Here is an 18,480-nt window from a genome sequence, read left to right on the forward strand (position 1 = left end):
CCCTAAAATGGTTAGAGGCCATATATAGACTATATGTTTAATTGGTTAAAGGCCATAAAACATACTCAATGTTTTGATGACAAAATTGAAATTTTGTTGATTTGCAAGAATAGGTTCACACCTATTGGTTGCAAGTTTGTTTTAAGGATAAAAACCATCAAACATGAAATTGTGTTCACACACAAAGCGAGATTAGTTGCTAAAGGTTACAAGCAAATTCATGGCATGGATTGTGTTGAAACCTCATGCAAAATCGTAATGCTTAAGTCTATAATTCAAGCAATGATTGCATATTGGTACATATAGCAATTGGATGACAAAACGTATTCCTCAATCAAATGTTGGAATATAATATGTACATGGTATGTCATAGAATTTGTGGATCCAAATAAATGCTTGAAAAGGAAAGCTAGCTTATAAAATCTAAGTACAGATTTAAGCAAGCAATTGGGAATTGGAACTGTATTTTAAGTGAAGCTAATAAGCATTTTAGTTTCATAAAATATACATGATTCTTATAGATGTATAAGAAGTTTAGTGGGAGTACATAAAAACTTATTTGGTCCTATGTGTATCACACACATATCTCTCTATTGTGAAATAACATTCAAATGCTAATGACTTAGATTTGAAATTATTCATCAATAATGGACCATGGCGAAACTTAGTACATATTGGGTATTAAGATCTATTTACAAAGATCTTATAACATTGTTTTAGATTAAGTAATGGCATTTACTAAATCAAACACGAAAGTCTCCATTGGAGATATTCGACCCATGCGAATAAATCTAAGTAAAGGATGTTTGAACTATGTATAAGCATTTACTAAGTTAAACATCAAAGAGTCTAAATGAGATTCTTAACCTATATTATATGTCAACGAATTTAGCTGAATTTAGTATCTACTGAAACTAGATAAGCTAAAGTTACATGAATAGAATTCAATTGGGAAATATTCTGCAAAAGAATTTATCATGTATGATATAATATGAGGATCGCCAAAAACGTATCGTATGACTTTAGGCATGACGAACATATACCAATCTCTATTGATCTAAGTGAAGATCAACTAGATTGAGATCAAGAATACTTATGGTACTTGAAATGGTACATAGGAATAGTTCTTGATTCAAGGAAATAAAGATATGCTAAATATTGATGCTACACGCATAAACACTGGCAAAGGATCAAGCAAGACCCTTTGGAGTTAACCATTGATAAGGACGAGCTATAGAGCATCGTGTTTTGAAATGGCAACATGGATTGGAGACCATGAGTTGTTGCGTGGGAAATTAAAATAATAATTTCTATGTTCTAAGATATAGTTGGAGAGTCTTCCACATATCTATGAACTGCTTGGATAGGTAAATCCAAACAAAGCATCACTAGCAACCTATACAGTTGAAGTAAAAGTAATTATTGCCTAAGAAGCAATAAAACAGGGTTGTTTAAAGTTCTTCACTGAACTTGGGTAGATCACCTATCTGCTGGCTTGATGGTTCTACATTGAAAAATGCGTAGAACCACTCTTGAAGCAAGAAAAACGTCTGCTGACTTGATGGTTCTTCATTGCAAAATGAGTAAAACCACCATCGAAGTAAGAAAGACTAGATCACATAATAAACAAACTCGAAAAGATCTTATCATCATATCTCAAAGAACATTCGATAAAAAGGATGTTAAGATTGGCAAAGCATGATAACTAAACCTATGCAACAAGTGAGAAGCAACACTCACGTTGTAGCACTGGAAATCAAGCATAGCTTTGAATTCCATGAAATGTTTTAAAGATGGGTTAGAGGCCCATGGTTGTAAAACATTGGGGTTGAACATTTATCATATATGAAATGAATTTTCATATTCCATTTAATCTTGGTTTAGTATTAAATGATGAGTCCCTTCAATTTGACGATATATTCAAGATAGATTGTCAGGACCAGTCCTGTGACTAAGAAATGTCTATCAAGTGAACTTGAATGTCAAAAGTTGAAAATGGTCCCTAGTCGGAGTTTTCTATAAAATTGGACGCATAGAAAACGTTAGACGATTAGAATGCAAGATGACTAGTAGTTCTGTTTCTTGAACTATGTGGACATGGCAATGTCATAATCATTTGCATAGATACTTACTTTGGGAAGACTAGTATCGGACAAGACCTATGAAACTTTACTGTAAGAGATGAAAATCTGTCATAAGTAAATTTCATTAAAATTATTAGACACTAAATCCTCAATACCTGAGTGATTTAAGATTACTTGTTTGAGAAATGGTTGCTTTGACGTTGACCAACCGTCGCACCGTAAAAGGAGGCTATAAAGGCAACGCTCAGGTAATCACCTATCAAACGAAGTCTAATCTCAAGATCACAAGATTGGGATTGTCCTCCCATAAATCGGGATGAGATGCTTAAAAGTTGTACAAGGCCACTCGGAGAGCTAGAAACTGTGAAATGCATGGCCGTTCTCGGATGAATCATAGGCTATGATTATCTGTTTATTTGATCAGTTGAACTCTGAAACCGAGGAACACCTCTAGACATAATAAGGATGACAACTCTTACCTTATGTTCAAGAGCAAGCATCGAGCGACAAAGGAATTAGGAAATGCACACTTGTCCCTAAGGACAAGTGGGAGACTGAAGGAAATAATGCCCTTGGTCCAAGTATGCATTCTATGTTAAGTCTAATAAATGCGGTTCAGTATTAATTAACAAGTTAATAATTCAGTGAGATCAAGTGAGCTGAATGCCTAGCTAGAGGCCGCTTCAGTTCAAGTGGAATTAATGATATTAATCCACAGCTTACTCTTGACTGAACCCGTAGGGTCACACAAATAGTACGTAAACGGATCAAGTATTTAATGGCATTAGATACTCCATCTACGGATATTCGGAATCGACGGATCTTGGTTTCAGTGGGAGCTGAGATCGTCACAGGCAAGAAATGAATACTCGGGAAACGATGATATTGCCGGAAACGGAAATATGGATCGTATCGGAAATATAAATATTATCCAAGTCGTAGATGTTGCCGGAAACGGAAACATGGTACGTATCGAAAAATATTATCGGAAATGGAAATATTACCAGAATCGGAAATATTGCCGGAAACGGAAATATTCTCAGAATCGGAAATATTATCGGAATCGGAAAATAATTCCGGAAACGGAAATATTAAATATTTGTTCGAAACGGAAATAGATTCCGGAATCGGAAATATTAAATATTGTTCGTATCGGAAATGAATTCCGGAACCGGGAATTTAATCGGAATCGTATCGTACGAATTAGCATCGGACGAGGCCTGCCGGACGAAGGCCCAGCACGAAGTCGGGCCATCGCCCAGCAAGCCAAACGCGCGCCCAGCCAAGACAGCGCCCAGGCCCACCGCAAGGCAGGCCCAGCGCGCGCCAAGGCCATGGCCTCGCTGCGTGGGCTGCTGCTCGCACGCACACGCATGGGCGGCCCATCGTGGCTGCCGTGTGTGTGTGAGTTTGTGTTCATGCACGATTCCTAAAACTATTAGAATTAGTATATGATTAAATTCCTATTCCTAAAAGGATAAATTAATTAATTAGAGTTCTTGTAGGATTCTAAGTTTAATTAATTCGTATCCTACTAGGATTCCAATTCCCTTTCCATAACTCTATAAATACGTGCCTAGGGTCACATATTTTCAGAGATTAATTCAAGTATTCAAAGTGAGTTTTGAGAGAAAAATTCAGTCATATTTCTTACCTAAGAGTGCCGAAAATTCTAGTACCTTAAGGGCGATTCTAGTTGGTCAATCTTAAGGCGGATCCGGACGTGCTGTGGACTATCTACGGAGGGACGACACTTGGAGTCCTAAAGACTTGTTCTTGTTCGGTTCGGGCGCAGCTAGGGAAGGCACGCAACAAAGAGTATGCATCTAAATTATGCTATATGATTATGTGTAAATAATATGTGTTCCTGGCTAAATGGTTTTTCCGCATGATTTATGCATTGTCATATGTATCATAACCTAACAGGGTGACCTCCTGGGAAGTCCTCGTGTTGCACCCCTTTTTTCGCCAAATTCCGGTTTTTATTTTTTTCCGACGACGGTGCCTTTTTTCCGAGGTCAAACGAGGTTGCGGAGCGTAGGTGGTCGAGAAATAAGGAACTTGGAAAAAGAACGGCGGAGTTCCGAGAACCGGGCGCAAAGTTACGGCATTCCGAAAAGAAAAGGGGGTCGGGTCGGGTCGGGTTTGGGTTATAATGAAATGAGCGCAGTAATTGTTTGGGTGCGATCATACTAGCACTAATGCACCGGATCCCATCAGAACTCCGCAGTTAAGCGTGCTTGGGCGAGAGTAGTACTAGGATGGGTGACCTCCTGGAAGTCCTCGTGTTGCACCCCTTTTTTCGCCAAATTCCGTTTTTTATTTTTTTCCGACGACGGTGCCTTTTTTCCGAGGTCAAACGAGGTTGCGGAGCGTAGGTGGTCGAGAAATAAGGAACTTGGAAAAAGAACGGCGGAGTTCCGAGAACCGGGCGCAAAGTTACGGCATTCCGAACAGAAAAGGGGGTCGGGTCGGGTCGGGTTTGGGTTATAATGAAATGAGCGCAGTAAGTTTTTGGGTGCGATCATACCAGCACTAATGCACCGGATCCCATCAGAACTCCACAGTTAAGCGTGCTTGGGCGAGAGTAGTGCTAGGATGGGTGACCTCCTGGGAAGTCCTCGTGTTGCACCCCTTTTTTCGCCAAATTCCGTTTTTTATTTTTTTCCGACGACGGTGCCTTTTTTCCGAGGTCAAACGAGGTTGCGGAGCGTAGGTGGTCGAGAAATAAGGAACTTGGAAAAAGAATGGCGGAGTTCCGAGAACCGGGCGCAAAGTTACGGCATTCCGAATAGAAAAGGGGATCGGGTCGGGTCGGGTTTGGGTTATAATGAAATGAGCGCAGTAAGTGTTTGGGTGAGATCATACCAGCACTAATGCACCGGATCCCATCAGAACTCCGCAGTTAAGCGTGCTTGGGCTAGAGTAGTACTAGGATGGGTGACCTCCTGGGAAGTCCTCGTGTTGCACCCCTTTTTTCGCCAAATTCCGTTTTTTTATTTTTTTCCGACGACGGTGCCTTTTTTCCGAGGTCAAACGAGGTTATAATGAAATGAGCGCAGTAAGTGTTTGGGTGCGATCATACCAGCACTAATGCACCGGATCCCATCAGAACTCCGCAGTTAAGCGTGCTTGGGCGAGAGTAGTACTAGGATGGGTGACCTCCTGGGAAGTCCTCGTGTTGCACCCCTTTTTTCGCCAAATTCCGTTTTTTATTTTTTTCCCGACGACGGTGCCTTTTTTCCGAGGTCAAACGAGGTTGCGGAGCGTAGGTGGTCTAGAAATAAGGAACTTGGAAAAAGAACGGCGGAGTTCCGAGAACCGGGCGCAAAGTTACGGCATTCCGAACAGAAAAGGGGGTCGGGTCGGGTCGGGTTTGGGTTATAATGAAATGAGCGCAGTAAGTGTTTGGGTGCGATCATACCAGCACTAATGCACCGGATCCCATCAGAACTCCGCAGTTAAGCGTGCTTGGGCGAGAGTAGTACTAGGATGGGTGACCTCCTGGGAAGTCCTCGTGTTGCACCCCTTTTTTCGCCAAATTCCGTTTTTTATTTTTTTCCGACGACGGTGCCTTTTTTCCGAGGTCAAACGAGGTTGCGGAGCGTAGGTGGTCGAGAAACAAGGAACTTGGAAAAAGAACGGCGGAGTTCCAAGAACCGGGCGCAAAGTTACGGCATTCTTAACAGAAAAGGGGGTCGGGTCGGGTCGGGTTTGGGTTATAATGAAATGAGCGCAGTAAGTGTTTAGGTGCGATCATTCCAGCACTAATGCACCGGATCCCATCAGAACTCCGCAGCTAAGCGTGCTTGGGCGAGAGTAGTACTAGGATGGGTGACCTCCTGGGAAGTCCTCGTGTTGCACCCCTTTTTTCGCCAAATTCCGTTTTTTATTTTTTTCCCGACGACGGTGCCTTTTTTCCGAGGTCAAACGAGGTTGCGGAGCGTAGGTGGTCGAGAAATAAGGAACTTGGAAAAAGAATGGCGGAGTTCCGAGAACCGGGCGCAAAGTTACGGCATTCCGAATAGAAAAGGGGATCGGGTCGGGTCGGGTTTGGGTTATAATGAAATGAGCGCAGTAAGTGTTTGGGTGAGATCATACCAGCACTAATGCACCGGATCCCATCAGAACTCCGCAGTTAAGCGTGCTTGGGCGAGAGTAGTACTAGGATGGGTGACCTCCTGGGAAGTCCTCGTGTTGCACCCCTTTTTTCGCCAAATTCCGTTTTTTTATTTTTTTCCGACGACGGTGCCTTTTTTCCGAGGTCAAACGAGGTTATAATGAAATGAGCGCAGTAAGTGTTTGGGTGCGATCATACCAGCACTAATGCACCGGATCCCATCAGAACTCCGCAGTTAAGCGTGCTTGGGCGAGAGTAGTACTAGGATGGGTGACCTCCTGGGAAGTCCTCGTGTTGCACCCCTTTTTTCGCCAAATTCCGTTTTTTATTTTTTTCCCGACGACGGTGCCTTTTTTCCGAGGTCAAACGAGGTTGCGGAGCGTAGGTGGTCTAGAAATAAGGAACTTGGAAAAAGAACGGCGGAGTTCCGAGAACCGGGCGCAAAGTTACGGCATTCCGAACAGAAAAGGGGGTCGGGTCGGGTCGGGTTTGGGTTATAATGAAATGAGCGCAGTAAGTGTTTGGGTGCGATCATACCAGCACTAATGCACCAGATTCCATCAGAACTCCGCAGTTAAGCGTGCTTGGGCGAGAGTAGTACTAGGATGGGTGACCTCCTGGGAAGTCCTCGTGTTGCACCCTTTTTTTCGCCAAATTCCGTTTTTTATTTTTTTCCCGACGACGGTGCCTTTTTTCCGAGGTCAAACGAAGTTGCGGAGCGTAGGTGGTCGAGAAATAAGGAACTTGGAAAAAGAACGGCGGAGTTCCGAGAACCGGGCGCAAAGTTACGGCATTCCGAACAGAAAAGGGGGTCGGGTTTGGGTTATAATGAAATGAGCGCAGTAAGTGTTTGGGTGCAATCATACCAGCACTAATGCACCGGATTCCATCAGAACTCCGCAGTTAAGCGTGCTTGGGCGAGAGTAGTACTAAGATGGGTGACCTCCTGGGAAGTCCTCGTGTTGCACCCCTTTTTTCGCCAAATTCCGTTTTTTATTTTTTTCCCGACGACGGTGCCTTTTTTCCGAGGTCAAACGAAGTTGCGGAACGTAGGTGGTCGAGAAATAAGGAACTTGGAAAAAGAACGGCGGAGTTCCGAGAACCGGGCGCAAAGTTACGGCATTCCGAACAGAAAAGGGGGTCGGGTCGGGTCGGGTTTGGGTTATAATGAAATGAGCGCAGTAAGTGTTTGAGTGCGATCATACCAGCACCAATGCACCGGATCCCATCAGAACTCGCAGTTAAACGTGCTTGGGCGAGAGTAGTACTAGGATGGGTGACCTCCTGGGAAGTGTTGCACCCCTTTTTTCGCCAAATTCCGTTTTTTTATTTTTTTCCGACGACGGTGCCTTTTTTCCGAGGTCAAACGAGGTTATAATGAAATGAGCGCAGTAAGTGTTTGGGTGCGATCATACCAGCACTAATGCACCGGATCCCATCAGAACTCCGCAGTTAAGCGTGCTTGGGCGAGAGTAGTACTAGGATGGGTGACCTCCTGGGAAGTCCTCGTGTTGCACCCCTTTTTTCGCCAAATTCCGTTTTTTATTTTTTTCCCGACGACGGTGCCTTTTTTCCGAGGTCAAACGAGGTTGCGGAGCGTAGGTGGTCTAGAAATAAGGAACTTGGAAAAAGAACGGCGGAGTTCCGAGAACCGGGCGCAAAGTTACGGCATTCCGAACAGAAAAGGGGGTCGGGTCGGGTCGGGTTTGGGTTATAATGAAATGAACGCAGTAAGTGTTTGGGTGCGATCATACCAGCACTAATGCACCAGATTCCATCAGAACTCCGCAGTTAAGCGTGCTTGGGCGAGAGTAGTACTAGGATGGGTGACCTCCTGGGAAGTCCTCGTGTTGCACCCTTTTTTTCGCCAAATTCCGTTTTTTATTTTTTTCCCGACGACGGTGCCTTTTTTCCGAGGTCAAACGAGGTTGCGGAGCGTAGGTGGTCGAGAAATAAGGAACTTGGAAAAAGAACGGCGGAGTTCCGAGAACCGGGCGCAAAGTTACGGCATTCCGAACAGAAAAGGGGGTCGGGTTTGGGTTATAATGAAATGAGCGCAGTAAGTGTTTGGGTGCAATCATACCAGCACTAATGCACCGGATTCCATCAGAACTCCGCAGTTAAGCGTGCTTGGGCGAGAGTAGTACTAAGATGGGTGACCTCCTGGGAAGTCCTCGTGTTGCACCCCTTTTTTCGCCAAATTCCGTTTTTTATTTTTTTCCCGACGACGGTGCCTTTTTTCCGAGGTCAAACGAAGTTGCGGAGCGTAGGTGGTCGAGAAATAAGGAACTTGGAAAAAGAACGGCGGAGTTCCGAGAACCGGGCGCAAAGTTACGGCATTCCGAACAGAAAAGGGGGTCGGGTCGGGTCGGGTTTGGGTTATAATGAAATGAGCGCAGTAAGTGTTTGGGTGCGATCATACCAGCACTAATGCACCGGATCCCATCAGAACTCCGCAGTCAAGCGTGCTTGGGCGAGAGTAGTACTAGGATGGGTGACCTCCTGGGAAGTCCTCGTGTTGCACCCCTTTTTTCGCCAAATTCCGTTTTTTATTTTTTTCCCGACGACGGTGCCTTTTTTCCGAGGTCAAACGAAGTTGCGGAGCGTAGGTGGTCGAGAAATGAGCGCAGTAAGTGTTTGAGTGCGATCATACCAGCACTAATGAACCGGATCCCATCAGAACTCCGCAGTTAAGCGTGCTTGGGCGAGAGTAGTACTAGGATGGGTGACCTCCTGGGAAGTCCTCGTGTTGCACCCCTTTTTTCGCCAAATTCCGTTTTTTATTTTTTCCCGACGACGGTGCCTTTTTTCCAAGGTCAAACGAGGTTGCGGAGCGTAGGTGGTCGAGAAATAAGGAACTCCGAACAGAAAAGGGGGTCGGGTCGGGTTTGGGTTATAATGAAATGAGCGCAGTAAGTGTTTGAGTGCGATCATACCAGCACCAATGCACCGGATCCCATCAGAACTCGCAGTTAAACGTGCTTGGGCGAGAGTAGTACTAGGATGGGTGACCTCCTGGGAAGTGTTGCACCCCTTTTTTCGCCAAATTCCGTTTTTTTATTTTTTTCCGACGACGGTGCCTTTTTTCCGAGGTCAAACGAGGTTATAATGAAATGAGCGCAGTAAGTGTTTGGGTGCGATCATACCAGCACTAATGCACCGGATCCCATCAGAACTCCGCAGTTAAGCGTGCTTGGGCGAGAGTAGTACTAGGATGGGTGACCTCCTGGGAAGTCCTCGTGTTGCACCCCTTTTTTCGCCAAATTCCGTTTTTTATTTTTTTCCCGACGACGGTGCCTTTTTTCCGAGGTCAAACGAGGTTGCGGAGCGTAGGTGGTCTAGAAATAAGGAACTTGGAAAAAGAACGGCGGAGTTCCGAGAACCGGGCGCAAAGTTACGGCATTCCGAACAGAAAAGGGGGTCGGGTCGCGTCGGGTTTGGGTTATAATGAAATGAGCGCAGTAAGTGTTTGGGTGCGATCATACCAGCACTAATGCACCGGATCCCATCAGAACTCCGCAGTTAAGCGTGCTTGGGCGAGAGTAATACTAGGATGGGTGACCTCCTGGGAAGTCCTCGTGTTGCACCCCTTTTTTCGCCAAATTCCGTTTTTTATTTTTTTTCCGACGACGGTGCCTTTTTTCCGAGGTCAAACGAGGTTGCGGAGCGTAGGTGGTCGAGAAATAAGGAACTTGGAAAAAGAACGGCGGAGTTCCGAGAACCGGGCGCAAAGTTACGGCATTCCGAACAGAAAAGGGGGTCGGGTCGGGTCGGGTTTGGGTTATAATGAAATGAGCGCAGTAAGTGTTTGGGTGCGATCATACCAGCACTAATGCACCGGATTCCATCAGAACTCCGCAGTTAAGCGTGCTTGGGCGAGAGTAGTACTAGGATGGGTGACCTCCTGGGAAGTCCTCGTGTTGCACCCCTTTTTTCGCCAAATTCCGTTTTTTATTTTTTTCCCGACGACGGTGCCTTTTTTCCGAGGTCAAACGAAGTTGCGGAGCGTAGGTGGTCGAGAAATAAGGAACTTGGAAAAAGAACGGCGGAGTTCCGAGAACCGGGCGCAAAGTTACGGCATTCCGAACAGAAAAGGGGGTCGGGTTTGGGTTATAATGAAATGAGCGCAGTAAGTGTTTGGTTGCAATCATACCAGCACTAATGCACCGGATTCCATCAGAACTCCGCAGTTAAGCGTGCTTGGGCGAGAGTAGTACTAAGATGGGTGACCTCCTGGGAAGTCCTCGTGTTGCACCCCTTTTTTCGCCAAATTCCGTTTTTTATTTTTTTCCCGACGACGGTGCCTTTTTTTCCGAGGTCAAACGAAGTTGCGGAGCGTAGGTGGTCGAGAAATAAGGAACTTGGAAAAAGAACGGCGGAGTTCCGAGAACCGGGCGCAAAGTTACGGCATTCCGAACAGAAAAGGGGGTCGGGTCGGGTCGGGTTTGGGTTATAATGAAATGAGCGCAGTAAGTGTTTGGGTGCGATCATACCAGCACTAATGCACCGGATCCCATCAGAACTCCGCAGTCAAGCGTGCTTGGGCGAGAGTAGTACTAGGATGGGTGACCTCCTGGGAAGTCCTCGTGTTGCACCCCTTTTTTCGCCAAATTCCGTTTTTTATTTTTTTCCCGACGACGGTGCCTTTTTTCCGAGGTCAAACGAAGTTGCGGAGCGTAGGTGGTCGAGAAATGAGCGCAGTAAGTGTTTGAGTGCGATCATACCAGCACTAATGAACCGGATCCCATCAGAACTCCGCAGTTAAGCGTGCTTGGGCGAGAGTAGTACTAGGATGGGTGACCTCCTGGGAAGTCCTCGTGTTGCACCCCTTTTTTCGCCAAATTCCGTTTTTTATTTTTTTCCGACGACGGTGCCTTTTTTCCAAGGTCAAACGAGGTTGCGGAGCGTAGGTGGTCGAGAAATAAGGAACTCCGAACAGAAAAGGGGGTCGGGTCGGGTTTGGGTTATAATGAAATGAGCGCAGTAAGTGTTTGAGTGCGATCATACCAGCACCAATGCACCGGATCCCATCAGAACTCGCAGTTAAACGTGCTTGGGCGAGAGTAGTACTAGGATGGGTGACCTCCTGGGAAGTGTTGCACCCCTTTTTTCGCCAAATTCCGTTTTTTTTATTTTTTTCCGACGACGGTGCCTTTTTTCCGAGGTCAAACGAGGTTATAATGAAATGAGCGCAGTAAGTGTTTGGGTGCGATCATACCAGCACTAATGCACCGGATCCCATCAGAACTCCGCAGTTAAGCGTGCTTGGGCGAGAGTAGTACTAGGATGGGTGACCTCCTGGGAAGTCCTCGTGTTGCACCCCTTTTTTCGCCAAATTCCGTTTTTTATTTTTTTCCGACGACGGTGCCTTTTTTCCGAGGTCAAACGAGGTTGCGGAGCGTAGGTGGTCGAGAAACAAGGAACTTGGAAAAAGAACGGCGGAGTTCCGAGAACCGGGCGCAAAGTTACGGCATTCTTAACAGAAAAGGGGGTCGGGTCGGGTCGGGTTTGGGTTATAATGAAATGAGCGCAGTAAGTGTTTGGGTGCGATCATACCAGCACTAATGCACCGGATCCCATCAGAACTCCGCAGTTAAGCGTGCTTGGGCGAGAGTAGTACTAGGATGGGTGACCTCCTGGGAAGTCCTCGTGTTGCACCCCTTTTTTCGCCAAATTCCGTTTTTTATTTTTTTCCCGACGACGGTGCCTTTTTTCCGAGGTCAAACGAAGTTGCGGAGCGTAGGTGGTCGAGAAATGAGCGCAGTAAGTGTTTGAGTGCGATCATACCAGCACTAATGAACCGGATCCCATCAGAACTCCGCAGTTAAGCGTGCTTGGGCGAGAGTAGTACTAGGATGGGTGACCTCCTGGGAAGTCCTCGTGTTGCACCCCTTTTTTCGCCAAATTCCGTTTTTTATTTTTTTCCGACGACGGTGCCTTTTTTCCAAGGTCAAACGAGGTTGCGGAGCGTAGGTGGTCGAGAAATAAGGAACTCCGAACAGAAAAGGGGGTCGGGTCGGGTTTGGGTTATAATGAAATGAGCGCAGTAAGTGTTTGAGTGCGATCATACCAGCACCAATGCACCGGATCCCATCAGAACTCGCAGTTAAACGTGCTTGGGCGAGAGTAGTACTAGGATGGGTGATCTCCTGGGAAGTGTTGCACCCCTTTTTTCGCCAAATTCCGTTTTTTTATTTTTTTCCGACGACGGTGCCTTTTTTCCGAGGTCAAACGAGGTTATAATGAAATGAGCGCAGTAAGTGTTTGGGTGCGATCATACCAGCACTAATGCACCGGATCCCATCAGAACTCCGCAGTTAAGCGTGCTTGGGCGAGAGTAGTACTAGGATGGGTGACCTCCTGGGAAGTCCTCGTGTTGCACCCCTTTTTTCGCCAAATTCCGTTTTTTATTTTTTTCCCGACGACGGTGCCTTTTTTCCGAGGTCAAACGAGGTTGCGGAGCGTAGGTGGTCTAGAAATAAGGAACTTGGAAAAAGAACGGCGGAGTTCCGAGAACCGGGCGCAAAGTTACGGCATTCCGAACAGAAAAGGGGGTCGGGTCGGGTCGGGTTTGGGTTATAATGAAATGAGCGCAGTAAGTGTTTGGGTGCGATCATACCAGCACTAATGCACCGGATCCCATCAGAACTCCGCAGTTAAGCGTGCTTGGGCGAGAGTAGTACTAGGATGGGTGACCTCCTGGGAAGTCCTCGTGTTGCACCCCTTTTTTCGCCAAATTCCGTTTTTTATTTTTTTCCGACGACGGTGCCTTTTTTCCGAGGTCAAACGAGGTTGCGGAGCGTAGGTGGTCGAGAAATAAGGAACTTGGAAAAAGAACGGCGGAGTTCCGAGAACCGGGCGCAAAGTTACGGCATTCCGAACAGAAAAGGGGGTCGGGTCGGGTCGGGTTTGGGTTATAATGAAATGAGCGCAGTAAGTGTTTGGGTGCGATCATACCAGCACTAATGCACCGGATTCCATCAGAACTCCGCAGTTAAGCGTGCTTGGGCGAGAGTAGTACTAGGATGGGTGACCTCCTGGGAAGTCCTCGTGTTGCACCCCTTTTTTCGCCAAATTCCGTTTTTTATTTTTTTCCCGACGACGGTGCCTTTTTTCCGAGGTCAAACGAAGTTGCGGAGCGTAGGTGGTCGAGAAATAAGGAACTTGGAAAAAGAACGGCGGAGTTCCGAGAACCGGGCGCAAAGTTACGGCATTCCGAACAGAAAAGGGGGTCGGGTCGGGTCGGGTTTGGGTTATAATGAAATGAGCGCAGTAAGTGTTTGGGTGCAATCATACCAGCACTAATGCACCGGATTCCATCAGAACTCCGCAGTTAAGCGTGCTTGGGCGAGAGTAGTACTAAGATGGGTGACCTCCTGGGAAGTCCTCGTGTTGCACCCCTTTTTTCGCCAAATTCCGTTTTTTATTTTTTTCCGACGACGGTGCCTTTTTTCCAAGGTCAAACGAGGTTGCGGAGCGTAGGTGGTCGAGAAATAAGGAACTCCGAACAGAAAAGGGGGTCGGGTCGGGTTTGGGTTATAATGAAATGAGCGCAGTAAGTGTTTGAGTGCGATCATACCAGCACCAATGCACCGGATCCCATCAGAACTCGCAGTTAAACGTGCTTGGGCGAGAGTAGTACTAGGATGGGTGACCTCCTGGGAAGTGTTGCACCCCTTTTTTCGCCAAATTCCGTTTTTTTATTTTTTTCCGACGACGGTGCCTTTTTTCCGAGGTCAAACGAGGTTATAATGAAATGAGCGCAGTAAGTGTTTGGGTGCGATCATACCAGCACTAATGCACCGGATCCCATCAGAACTCCGCAGTTAAGCGTGCTTGGGCGAGAGTAGTACTAGGATGGGTGACCTCCTGGGAAGTCCTCGTGTTGCACCCCTTTTTTCGCCAAATTCCGTTTTTTATTTTTTTCCCGACGACGGTGCCTTTTTTCCGAGGTCAAACGAGGTTGCGGAGCGTAGGTGGTCTAGAAATAAGGAACTTGGAAAAAGAACGGCGGAGTTCCGAGAACCGGGCGCCAAGTTACGGCATTCCGAACAGAAAAGGGGGTCGGGTCGGGTCGGGTTTGGGTTATAATGAAATGAGCGCAGTAAGTGTTTGGGTGCGATCATACCAGCACTAATGCACCAGATTCCATCAGAACTCCGCAGTTAAGCGTGCTTGGGCGAGAGTAGTACTAGGATGGGTGACCTCCTGGGAAGTCCTCGTGTTGCACCCTTTTTTTCGCCAAATTCCGTTTTTTATTTTTTTCCCGACGACGGTGCCTTTTTTCCGAGGTCAAACGAGGTTGCGGAGCGTAGGTGGTCGAGAAATAAGGAACTTGGAAAAAGAACGGCGGAGTTCCGAGAACCGGGCGCAAAGTTACGGCATTCCGAACAGAAAAGGGGGTCGGGTTTGGGTTATAATGAAATGAGCGCAGTAAGTGTTTGGGTGCAATCATACCAGCACTAATGCACCGGATTCCATCAGAACTCCGCAGTTAAGCGTGCTTGGGCGAGAGTAGTACTAAGATGGGTGACCTCCTGGGAAGTCCTCGTGTTGCACCCCTTTTTTCGCCAAATTCCGTTTTTTATTTTTTTCCCGACGACGGTGCCTTTTTTCCGAGGTCAAACGAAGTTGCGGAGCGTAGGTGGTCGAGAAATAAGGAACTTGGAAAAAGAACGGCGGAGTTCCGAGAACCGGGCGCAAAGTTACGGCATTCCGAACAGAAAAGGGGGTCGGGTCGGGTCGGGTTTGGGTTATAATGAAATGAGCGCAGTAAGTGTTTGGGTGCGATCATACCAGCACTAATGCACCGGATCCCATCAGAACTCCGCAGTCAAGCGTGCTTGGGCGAGAGTAGTACTAGGATGGGTGACCTCCTGGGAAGTCCTCGTGTTGCACCCCTTTTTTCGCCAAATTCCGTTTTTTATTTTTTTCCCGACGACGGTGCCTTTTTTCCGAGGTCAAACGAAGTTGCGGAGCGTAGGTGGTCGAGAAATGAGCGCAGTAAGTGTTTGAGTGCGATCATACCAGCACTAATGAACCGGATCCCATCAGAACTCCGCAGTTAAGCGTGCTTGGGCGAGAGTAGTACTAGGATGGGTGACCTCCTGGGAAGTCCTCGTGTTGCACCCCTTTTTTCGCCAAATTCCGTTTTTTATTTTTTCCCGACGACGGTGCCTTTTTTCCAAGGTCAAACGAGGTTGCGGAGCGTAGGTGGTCGAGAAATAAGGAACTCCGAACAGAAAAGGGGGTCGGGTCGGGTTTGGGTTATAATGAAATGAGCGCAGTAAGTGTTTGAGTGCGATCATACCAGCACCAATGCACCGGATCCCATCAGAACTCGCAGTTAAACGTGCTTGGGCGAGAGTAGTACTAGGATGGGTGACCTCCTGGGAAGTGTTGCACCCCTTTTTTCGCCAAATTCCGTTTTTTTTATTTTTTTCCGACGACGGTGCCTTTTTTCCGAGGTCAAACGAGGTTATAATGAAATGAGCGCAGTAAGTGTTTGGGTGCGATCATACCAGCACTAATGCACCGGATCCCATCAGAACTCCGCAGTTAAGCGTGCTTGGGCGAGAGTAGTACTAGGATGGGTGACCTCCTGGGAAGTCCTCGTGTTGCACCCCTTTTTTCGCCAAATTCCGTTTTTTATTTTTTTCCCGACGACGGTGCCTTTTTTCCGAGGTCAAACGAGGTTGCGGAGCGTAGGTGGTCTAGAAATAAGGAACTTGGAAAAAGAACGGCGGAGTTCCGAGAACCGGGCGCAAAGTTACGGCATTCCGAACAGAAAAGGGGGTCGGGTCGCGTCGGGTTTGGGTTATAATGAAATGAGCGCAGTAAGTGTTTGGGTGCGATCATACCAGCACTAATGCACCGGATCCCATCAGAACTCCGCAGTTAAGCGTGCTTGGGCGAGAGTAATACTAGGATGGGTGACCTCCTGGGAAGTCCTCGTGTTGCACCCCTTTTTTCGCCAAATTCCGTTTTTTATTTTTTTTCCGACGACGGTGCCTTTTTTCCGAGGTCAAACGAGGTTGCGGAGCGTAGGTGGTCGAGAAATAAGGAACTTGGAAAAAGAACGGCGGAGTTCCGAGAACCGGGCGCAAAGTTACGGCATTCCGAACAGAAAAGGGGGTCGGGTCGGGTCGGGTTTGGGTTATAATGAAATGAGCGCAGTAAGTGTTTGGGTGCGATCATACCAGCACTAATGCACCGGATTCCATCAGAACTCCGCAGTTAAGCGTGCTTGGGCGAGAGTAGTACTAGGATGGGTGACCTCCTGGGAAGTCCTCGTGTTGCACCCCTTTTTTCGCCAAATTCCGTTTTTTATTTTTTTCCCGACGACGGTGCCTTTTTTCCGAGGTCAAACGAAGTTGCGGAGCGTAGGTGGTCGAGAAATAAGGAACTTGGAAAAAGAACGGCGGAGTTCCGAGAACCGGGCGCAAAGTTACGGCATTCCGAACAGAAAAGGGGGTCGGGTTTGGGTTATAATGAAATGAGCGCAGTAAGTGTTTGGTTGCAATCATACCAGCACTAATGCACCGGATTCCATCAGAACTCCGCAGTTAAGCGTGCTTGGGCGAGAGTAGTACTAAGATGGGTGACCTCCTGGGAAGTCCTCGTGTTGCACCCCTTTTTTCGCCAAATTCCGTTTTTTATTTTTTTCCCGACGACGGTGCCTTTTTTCCGAGGTCAAACGAAGTTGCGGAGCGTAGGTGGTCGAGAAATAAGGAACTTGGAAAAAGAACGGCGGAGTTCCGAGAACCGGGCGCAAAGTTACGGCATTCCGAACAGAAAAGGGGGTCGGGTCGGGTCGGGTTTGGGTTATAATGAAATGAGCGCAGTAAGTGTTTGGGTGCGATCATACCAGCACTAATGCACCGGATCCCATCAGAACTCCGCAGTCAAGCGTGCTTGGGCGAGAGTAGTACTAGGATGGGTGACCTCCTGGGAAGTCCTCGTGTTGCACCCCTTTTTTCGCCAAATTCCGTTTTTTATTTTTTTCCCGACGACGGTGCCTTTTTTCCGAGGTCAAACGAAGTTGCGGAGCGTAGGTGGTCGAGAAATGAGCGCAGTAAGTGTTTGAGTGCGATCATACCAGCACTAATGAACCGGATCCCATCAGAACTCCGCAGTTAAGCGTGCTTGGGCGAGAGTAGTACTAGGATGGGTGACCTCCTGGGAAGTCCTCGTGTTGCACCCCTTTTTTCGCCAAATTCCGTTTTTTATTTTTTTCCGACGACGGTGCCTTTTTTCCAAGGTCAAACGAGGTTGCGGAGCGTAGGTGGTCGAGAAATAAGGAACTCCGAACAGAAAAGGGGGTCGGGTCGGGTTTGGGTTATAATGAAATGAGCGCAGTAAGTGTTTGAGTGCGATCATACCAGCACCAATGCACCGGATCCCATCAGAACTCGCAGTTAAACGTGCTTGGGCGAGAGTAGTACTAGGATGGGTGACCTCCTGGGAAGTGTTGCACCCCTTTTTTCGCCAAATTCCGTTTTTTTATTTTTTTCCGACGACGGTGCCTTTTTTCCGAGGTCAAACGAGGTTATAATGAAATGAGCGCAGTAAGTGTTTGGGTGCGATCATACCAGCACTAATGCACCGGATCCCATCAGAACTCCGCAGTTAAGCGTGCTTGGGCGAGAGTAGTACTAGGATGGGTGACCTCCTGGGAAGTCCTCGTGTTGCACCCCTTTTTTCGCCAAATTCCGTTTTTTATTTTTTTCCGACGACGGTGCCTTTTTTCCGAGGTCAAACGAGGTTGCGGAGCGTAGGTGGTCGAGAAACAAGGAACTTGGAAAAAGAACGGCGGAGTTCCGAGAACCGGGCGCAAAGTTACGGCATTCTTAACAGAAAAGGGGGTCGGGTCGGGTCGGGTTTGGGTTATAATGAAATGAGCGCAGTAAGTGTTTGGGTGCGATCATACCAGCACTAATGCACCGGATCCCATCAGAACTCCGCAGTTAAGCGTGCTTGGGCGAGAGTAGTACTAGGATGGGTGACCTCCTGGGAAGTCCTCGTGTTGCACCCCTTTTTTCGCCAAATTCCGTTTTTTATTTTTTTCCCGACGACGGTGCCTTTTTTCCGAGGTCAAACGAAGTTGCGGAGCGTAGGTGGTCGAGAAATGAGCGCAGTAAGTGTTTGAGTGCGATCATACCAGCACTAATGAACCGGATCCCATCAGAACTCCGCAGTTAAGCGTGCTTGGGCGAGAGTAGTACTAGGATGGGTGACCTCCTGGGAAGTCCTCGTGTTGCACCCCTTTTTTCGCCA

The 18,480-nt window shown here is 47.3% G+C and overlaps 42 non-coding genes and 7 pseudogenes across 42 annotated transcripts; all 49 read left to right on the forward strand.

Moving 5' to 3' along the window:
* Nucleotides 1-4,263: 4,263 nt before the first annotated feature.
* On the forward strand, nt 4,264-4,381 carry LOC130468825 (5S ribosomal RNA). The gene has a single exon (XR_008929210.1). It is a non-coding gene; the product is annotated as a 5S ribosomal RNA (ribosomal RNA).
* Nucleotides 4,382-4,600: 219 nt separating this feature from the next.
* On the forward strand, nt 4,601-4,719 carry LOC130468783 (5S ribosomal RNA). Its single transcript, XR_008929168.1, has one exon. It is a non-coding gene; the product is annotated as a 5S ribosomal RNA (ribosomal RNA).
* Nucleotides 4,720-4,938: 219 nt separating this feature from the next.
* LOC130468832 (5S ribosomal RNA) lies at nt 4,939-5,057 on the forward strand. The gene has a single exon (XR_008929217.1). It is a non-coding gene; the product is annotated as a 5S ribosomal RNA (ribosomal RNA).
* A 98-nt stretch (nt 5,058-5,155) lies between these two features.
* Nucleotides 5,156-5,274, forward strand: LOC130468293 (5S ribosomal RNA). Its single transcript, XR_008928697.1, has one exon. It is a non-coding gene; the product is annotated as a 5S ribosomal RNA (ribosomal RNA).
* Nucleotides 5,275-5,494: 220 nt separating this feature from the next.
* Nucleotides 5,495-5,613, forward strand: LOC130468404 (5S ribosomal RNA). The gene has a single exon (XR_008928793.1). It is a non-coding gene; the product is annotated as a 5S ribosomal RNA (ribosomal RNA).
* Nucleotides 5,614-5,832: 219 nt separating this feature from the next.
* LOC130468744 (5S ribosomal RNA) lies at nt 5,833-5,951 on the forward strand. The gene has a single exon (XR_008929129.1). It is a non-coding gene; the product is annotated as a 5S ribosomal RNA (ribosomal RNA).
* Nucleotides 5,952-6,171: 220 nt separating this feature from the next.
* On the forward strand, nt 6,172-6,290 carry LOC130468724 (5S ribosomal RNA). The gene has a single exon (XR_008929109.1). It is a non-coding gene; the product is annotated as a 5S ribosomal RNA (ribosomal RNA).
* A 98-nt stretch (nt 6,291-6,388) lies between these two features.
* On the forward strand, nt 6,389-6,507 carry LOC130468448 (5S ribosomal RNA). Its single transcript, XR_008928834.1, has one exon. It is a non-coding gene; the product is annotated as a 5S ribosomal RNA (ribosomal RNA).
* Nucleotides 6,508-6,727: 220 nt separating this feature from the next.
* LOC130468745 (5S ribosomal RNA) lies at nt 6,728-6,846 on the forward strand. Its single transcript, XR_008929130.1, has one exon. It is a non-coding gene; the product is annotated as a 5S ribosomal RNA (ribosomal RNA).
* Nucleotides 6,847-7,056: 210 nt separating this feature from the next.
* On the forward strand, nt 7,057-7,175 carry LOC130468698 (5S ribosomal RNA). Its single transcript, XR_008929083.1, has one exon. It is a non-coding gene; the product is annotated as a 5S ribosomal RNA (ribosomal RNA).
* A 220-nt stretch (nt 7,176-7,395) lies between these two features.
* On the forward strand, nt 7,396-7,512 carry LOC130468134 (uncharacterized; annotated as a pseudogene).
* Nucleotides 7,513-7,605: 93 nt separating this feature from the next.
* Nucleotides 7,606-7,724, forward strand: LOC130468459 (5S ribosomal RNA). Its single transcript, XR_008928845.1, has one exon. It is a non-coding gene; the product is annotated as a 5S ribosomal RNA (ribosomal RNA).
* Nucleotides 7,725-7,944: 220 nt separating this feature from the next.
* Nucleotides 7,945-8,063, forward strand: LOC130468746 (5S ribosomal RNA). Its single transcript, XR_008929131.1, has one exon. It is a non-coding gene; the product is annotated as a 5S ribosomal RNA (ribosomal RNA).
* A 210-nt stretch (nt 8,064-8,273) lies between these two features.
* On the forward strand, nt 8,274-8,392 carry LOC130468699 (5S ribosomal RNA). Its single transcript, XR_008929084.1, has one exon. It is a non-coding gene; the product is annotated as a 5S ribosomal RNA (ribosomal RNA).
* A 220-nt stretch (nt 8,393-8,612) lies between these two features.
* Nucleotides 8,613-8,731, forward strand: LOC130468645 (5S ribosomal RNA). Its single transcript, XR_008929030.1, has one exon. It is a non-coding gene; the product is annotated as a 5S ribosomal RNA (ribosomal RNA).
* A 112-nt stretch (nt 8,732-8,843) lies between these two features.
* LOC130468753 (5S ribosomal RNA) lies at nt 8,844-8,962 on the forward strand. The gene has a single exon (XR_008929138.1). It is a non-coding gene; the product is annotated as a 5S ribosomal RNA (ribosomal RNA).
* A 164-nt stretch (nt 8,963-9,126) lies between these two features.
* LOC130468135 (uncharacterized) lies at nt 9,127-9,243 on the forward strand (annotated as a pseudogene).
* A 93-nt stretch (nt 9,244-9,336) lies between these two features.
* On the forward strand, nt 9,337-9,455 carry LOC130468470 (5S ribosomal RNA). Its single transcript, XR_008928856.1, has one exon. It is a non-coding gene; the product is annotated as a 5S ribosomal RNA (ribosomal RNA).
* A 220-nt stretch (nt 9,456-9,675) lies between these two features.
* On the forward strand, nt 9,676-9,794 carry LOC130468691 (5S ribosomal RNA). The gene has a single exon (XR_008929076.1). It is a non-coding gene; the product is annotated as a 5S ribosomal RNA (ribosomal RNA).
* Nucleotides 9,795-10,014: 220 nt separating this feature from the next.
* On the forward strand, nt 10,015-10,133 carry LOC130468665 (5S ribosomal RNA). Its single transcript, XR_008929050.1, has one exon. It is a non-coding gene; the product is annotated as a 5S ribosomal RNA (ribosomal RNA).
* A 210-nt stretch (nt 10,134-10,343) lies between these two features.
* Nucleotides 10,344-10,462, forward strand: LOC130468772 (5S ribosomal RNA). The gene has a single exon (XR_008929157.1). It is a non-coding gene; the product is annotated as a 5S ribosomal RNA (ribosomal RNA).
* A 221-nt stretch (nt 10,463-10,683) lies between these two features.
* LOC130468646 (5S ribosomal RNA) lies at nt 10,684-10,802 on the forward strand. Its single transcript, XR_008929031.1, has one exon. It is a non-coding gene; the product is annotated as a 5S ribosomal RNA (ribosomal RNA).
* A 112-nt stretch (nt 10,803-10,914) lies between these two features.
* Nucleotides 10,915-11,033, forward strand: LOC130468754 (5S ribosomal RNA). The gene has a single exon (XR_008929139.1). It is a non-coding gene; the product is annotated as a 5S ribosomal RNA (ribosomal RNA).
* A 164-nt stretch (nt 11,034-11,197) lies between these two features.
* LOC130468136 (uncharacterized) lies at nt 11,198-11,314 on the forward strand (annotated as a pseudogene).
* Nucleotides 11,315-11,408: 94 nt separating this feature from the next.
* On the forward strand, nt 11,409-11,527 carry LOC130468481 (5S ribosomal RNA). The gene has a single exon (XR_008928867.1). It is a non-coding gene; the product is annotated as a 5S ribosomal RNA (ribosomal RNA).
* Nucleotides 11,528-11,746: 219 nt separating this feature from the next.
* LOC130468492 (5S ribosomal RNA) lies at nt 11,747-11,865 on the forward strand. Its single transcript, XR_008928878.1, has one exon. It is a non-coding gene; the product is annotated as a 5S ribosomal RNA (ribosomal RNA).
* A 112-nt stretch (nt 11,866-11,977) lies between these two features.
* LOC130468755 (5S ribosomal RNA) lies at nt 11,978-12,096 on the forward strand. Its single transcript, XR_008929140.1, has one exon. It is a non-coding gene; the product is annotated as a 5S ribosomal RNA (ribosomal RNA).
* Nucleotides 12,097-12,260: 164 nt separating this feature from the next.
* LOC130468145 (uncharacterized) lies at nt 12,261-12,377 on the forward strand (annotated as a pseudogene).
* Nucleotides 12,378-12,470: 93 nt separating this feature from the next.
* Nucleotides 12,471-12,589, forward strand: LOC130468503 (5S ribosomal RNA). Its single transcript, XR_008928889.1, has one exon. It is a non-coding gene; the product is annotated as a 5S ribosomal RNA (ribosomal RNA).
* A 220-nt stretch (nt 12,590-12,809) lies between these two features.
* LOC130468514 (5S ribosomal RNA) lies at nt 12,810-12,928 on the forward strand. Its single transcript, XR_008928900.1, has one exon. It is a non-coding gene; the product is annotated as a 5S ribosomal RNA (ribosomal RNA).
* Nucleotides 12,929-13,147: 219 nt separating this feature from the next.
* LOC130468666 (5S ribosomal RNA) lies at nt 13,148-13,266 on the forward strand. The gene has a single exon (XR_008929051.1). It is a non-coding gene; the product is annotated as a 5S ribosomal RNA (ribosomal RNA).
* Nucleotides 13,267-13,486: 220 nt separating this feature from the next.
* Nucleotides 13,487-13,605, forward strand: LOC130468700 (5S ribosomal RNA). The gene has a single exon (XR_008929085.1). It is a non-coding gene; the product is annotated as a 5S ribosomal RNA (ribosomal RNA).
* Nucleotides 13,606-13,769: 164 nt separating this feature from the next.
* Nucleotides 13,770-13,886, forward strand: LOC130468137 (uncharacterized; annotated as a pseudogene).
* Nucleotides 13,887-13,979: 93 nt separating this feature from the next.
* On the forward strand, nt 13,980-14,098 carry LOC130468527 (5S ribosomal RNA). Its single transcript, XR_008928912.1, has one exon. It is a non-coding gene; the product is annotated as a 5S ribosomal RNA (ribosomal RNA).
* A 220-nt stretch (nt 14,099-14,318) lies between these two features.
* LOC130468747 (5S ribosomal RNA) lies at nt 14,319-14,437 on the forward strand. Its single transcript, XR_008929132.1, has one exon. It is a non-coding gene; the product is annotated as a 5S ribosomal RNA (ribosomal RNA).
* A 210-nt stretch (nt 14,438-14,647) lies between these two features.
* On the forward strand, nt 14,648-14,766 carry LOC130468701 (5S ribosomal RNA). The gene has a single exon (XR_008929086.1). It is a non-coding gene; the product is annotated as a 5S ribosomal RNA (ribosomal RNA).
* Nucleotides 14,767-14,986: 220 nt separating this feature from the next.
* LOC130468647 (5S ribosomal RNA) lies at nt 14,987-15,105 on the forward strand. The gene has a single exon (XR_008929032.1). It is a non-coding gene; the product is annotated as a 5S ribosomal RNA (ribosomal RNA).
* Nucleotides 15,106-15,217: 112 nt separating this feature from the next.
* On the forward strand, nt 15,218-15,336 carry LOC130468756 (5S ribosomal RNA). Its single transcript, XR_008929141.1, has one exon. It is a non-coding gene; the product is annotated as a 5S ribosomal RNA (ribosomal RNA).
* A 164-nt stretch (nt 15,337-15,500) lies between these two features.
* On the forward strand, nt 15,501-15,617 carry LOC130468138 (uncharacterized; annotated as a pseudogene).
* Nucleotides 15,618-15,711: 94 nt separating this feature from the next.
* Nucleotides 15,712-15,830, forward strand: LOC130468538 (5S ribosomal RNA). The gene has a single exon (XR_008928923.1). It is a non-coding gene; the product is annotated as a 5S ribosomal RNA (ribosomal RNA).
* Nucleotides 15,831-16,050: 220 nt separating this feature from the next.
* Nucleotides 16,051-16,169, forward strand: LOC130468692 (5S ribosomal RNA). Its single transcript, XR_008929077.1, has one exon. It is a non-coding gene; the product is annotated as a 5S ribosomal RNA (ribosomal RNA).
* A 220-nt stretch (nt 16,170-16,389) lies between these two features.
* On the forward strand, nt 16,390-16,508 carry LOC130468667 (5S ribosomal RNA). The gene has a single exon (XR_008929052.1). It is a non-coding gene; the product is annotated as a 5S ribosomal RNA (ribosomal RNA).
* A 210-nt stretch (nt 16,509-16,718) lies between these two features.
* On the forward strand, nt 16,719-16,837 carry LOC130468773 (5S ribosomal RNA). The gene has a single exon (XR_008929158.1). It is a non-coding gene; the product is annotated as a 5S ribosomal RNA (ribosomal RNA).
* Nucleotides 16,838-17,057: 220 nt separating this feature from the next.
* Nucleotides 17,058-17,176, forward strand: LOC130468648 (5S ribosomal RNA). Its single transcript, XR_008929033.1, has one exon. It is a non-coding gene; the product is annotated as a 5S ribosomal RNA (ribosomal RNA).
* Nucleotides 17,177-17,288: 112 nt separating this feature from the next.
* Nucleotides 17,289-17,407, forward strand: LOC130468757 (5S ribosomal RNA). The gene has a single exon (XR_008929142.1). It is a non-coding gene; the product is annotated as a 5S ribosomal RNA (ribosomal RNA).
* A 164-nt stretch (nt 17,408-17,571) lies between these two features.
* LOC130468141 (uncharacterized) lies at nt 17,572-17,688 on the forward strand (annotated as a pseudogene).
* A 93-nt stretch (nt 17,689-17,781) lies between these two features.
* LOC130468549 (5S ribosomal RNA) lies at nt 17,782-17,900 on the forward strand. The gene has a single exon (XR_008928934.1). It is a non-coding gene; the product is annotated as a 5S ribosomal RNA (ribosomal RNA).
* A 219-nt stretch (nt 17,901-18,119) lies between these two features.
* LOC130468560 (5S ribosomal RNA) lies at nt 18,120-18,238 on the forward strand. The gene has a single exon (XR_008928945.1). It is a non-coding gene; the product is annotated as a 5S ribosomal RNA (ribosomal RNA).
* Nucleotides 18,239-18,350: 112 nt separating this feature from the next.
* On the forward strand, nt 18,351-18,469 carry LOC130468758 (5S ribosomal RNA). Its single transcript, XR_008929143.1, has one exon. It is a non-coding gene; the product is annotated as a 5S ribosomal RNA (ribosomal RNA).
* Nucleotides 18,470-18,480: the final 11 nt, after the last annotated feature.

This window comes from Spinacia oleracea, chromosome 2, assembly GCF_020520425.1.
Source record: "Spinacia oleracea cultivar Varoflay chromosome 2, BTI_SOV_V1, whole genome shotgun sequence".
NCBI classification, from domain to species: domain Eukaryota; kingdom Viridiplantae; phylum Streptophyta; class Magnoliopsida; order Caryophyllales; family Amaranthaceae; genus Spinacia; species Spinacia oleracea.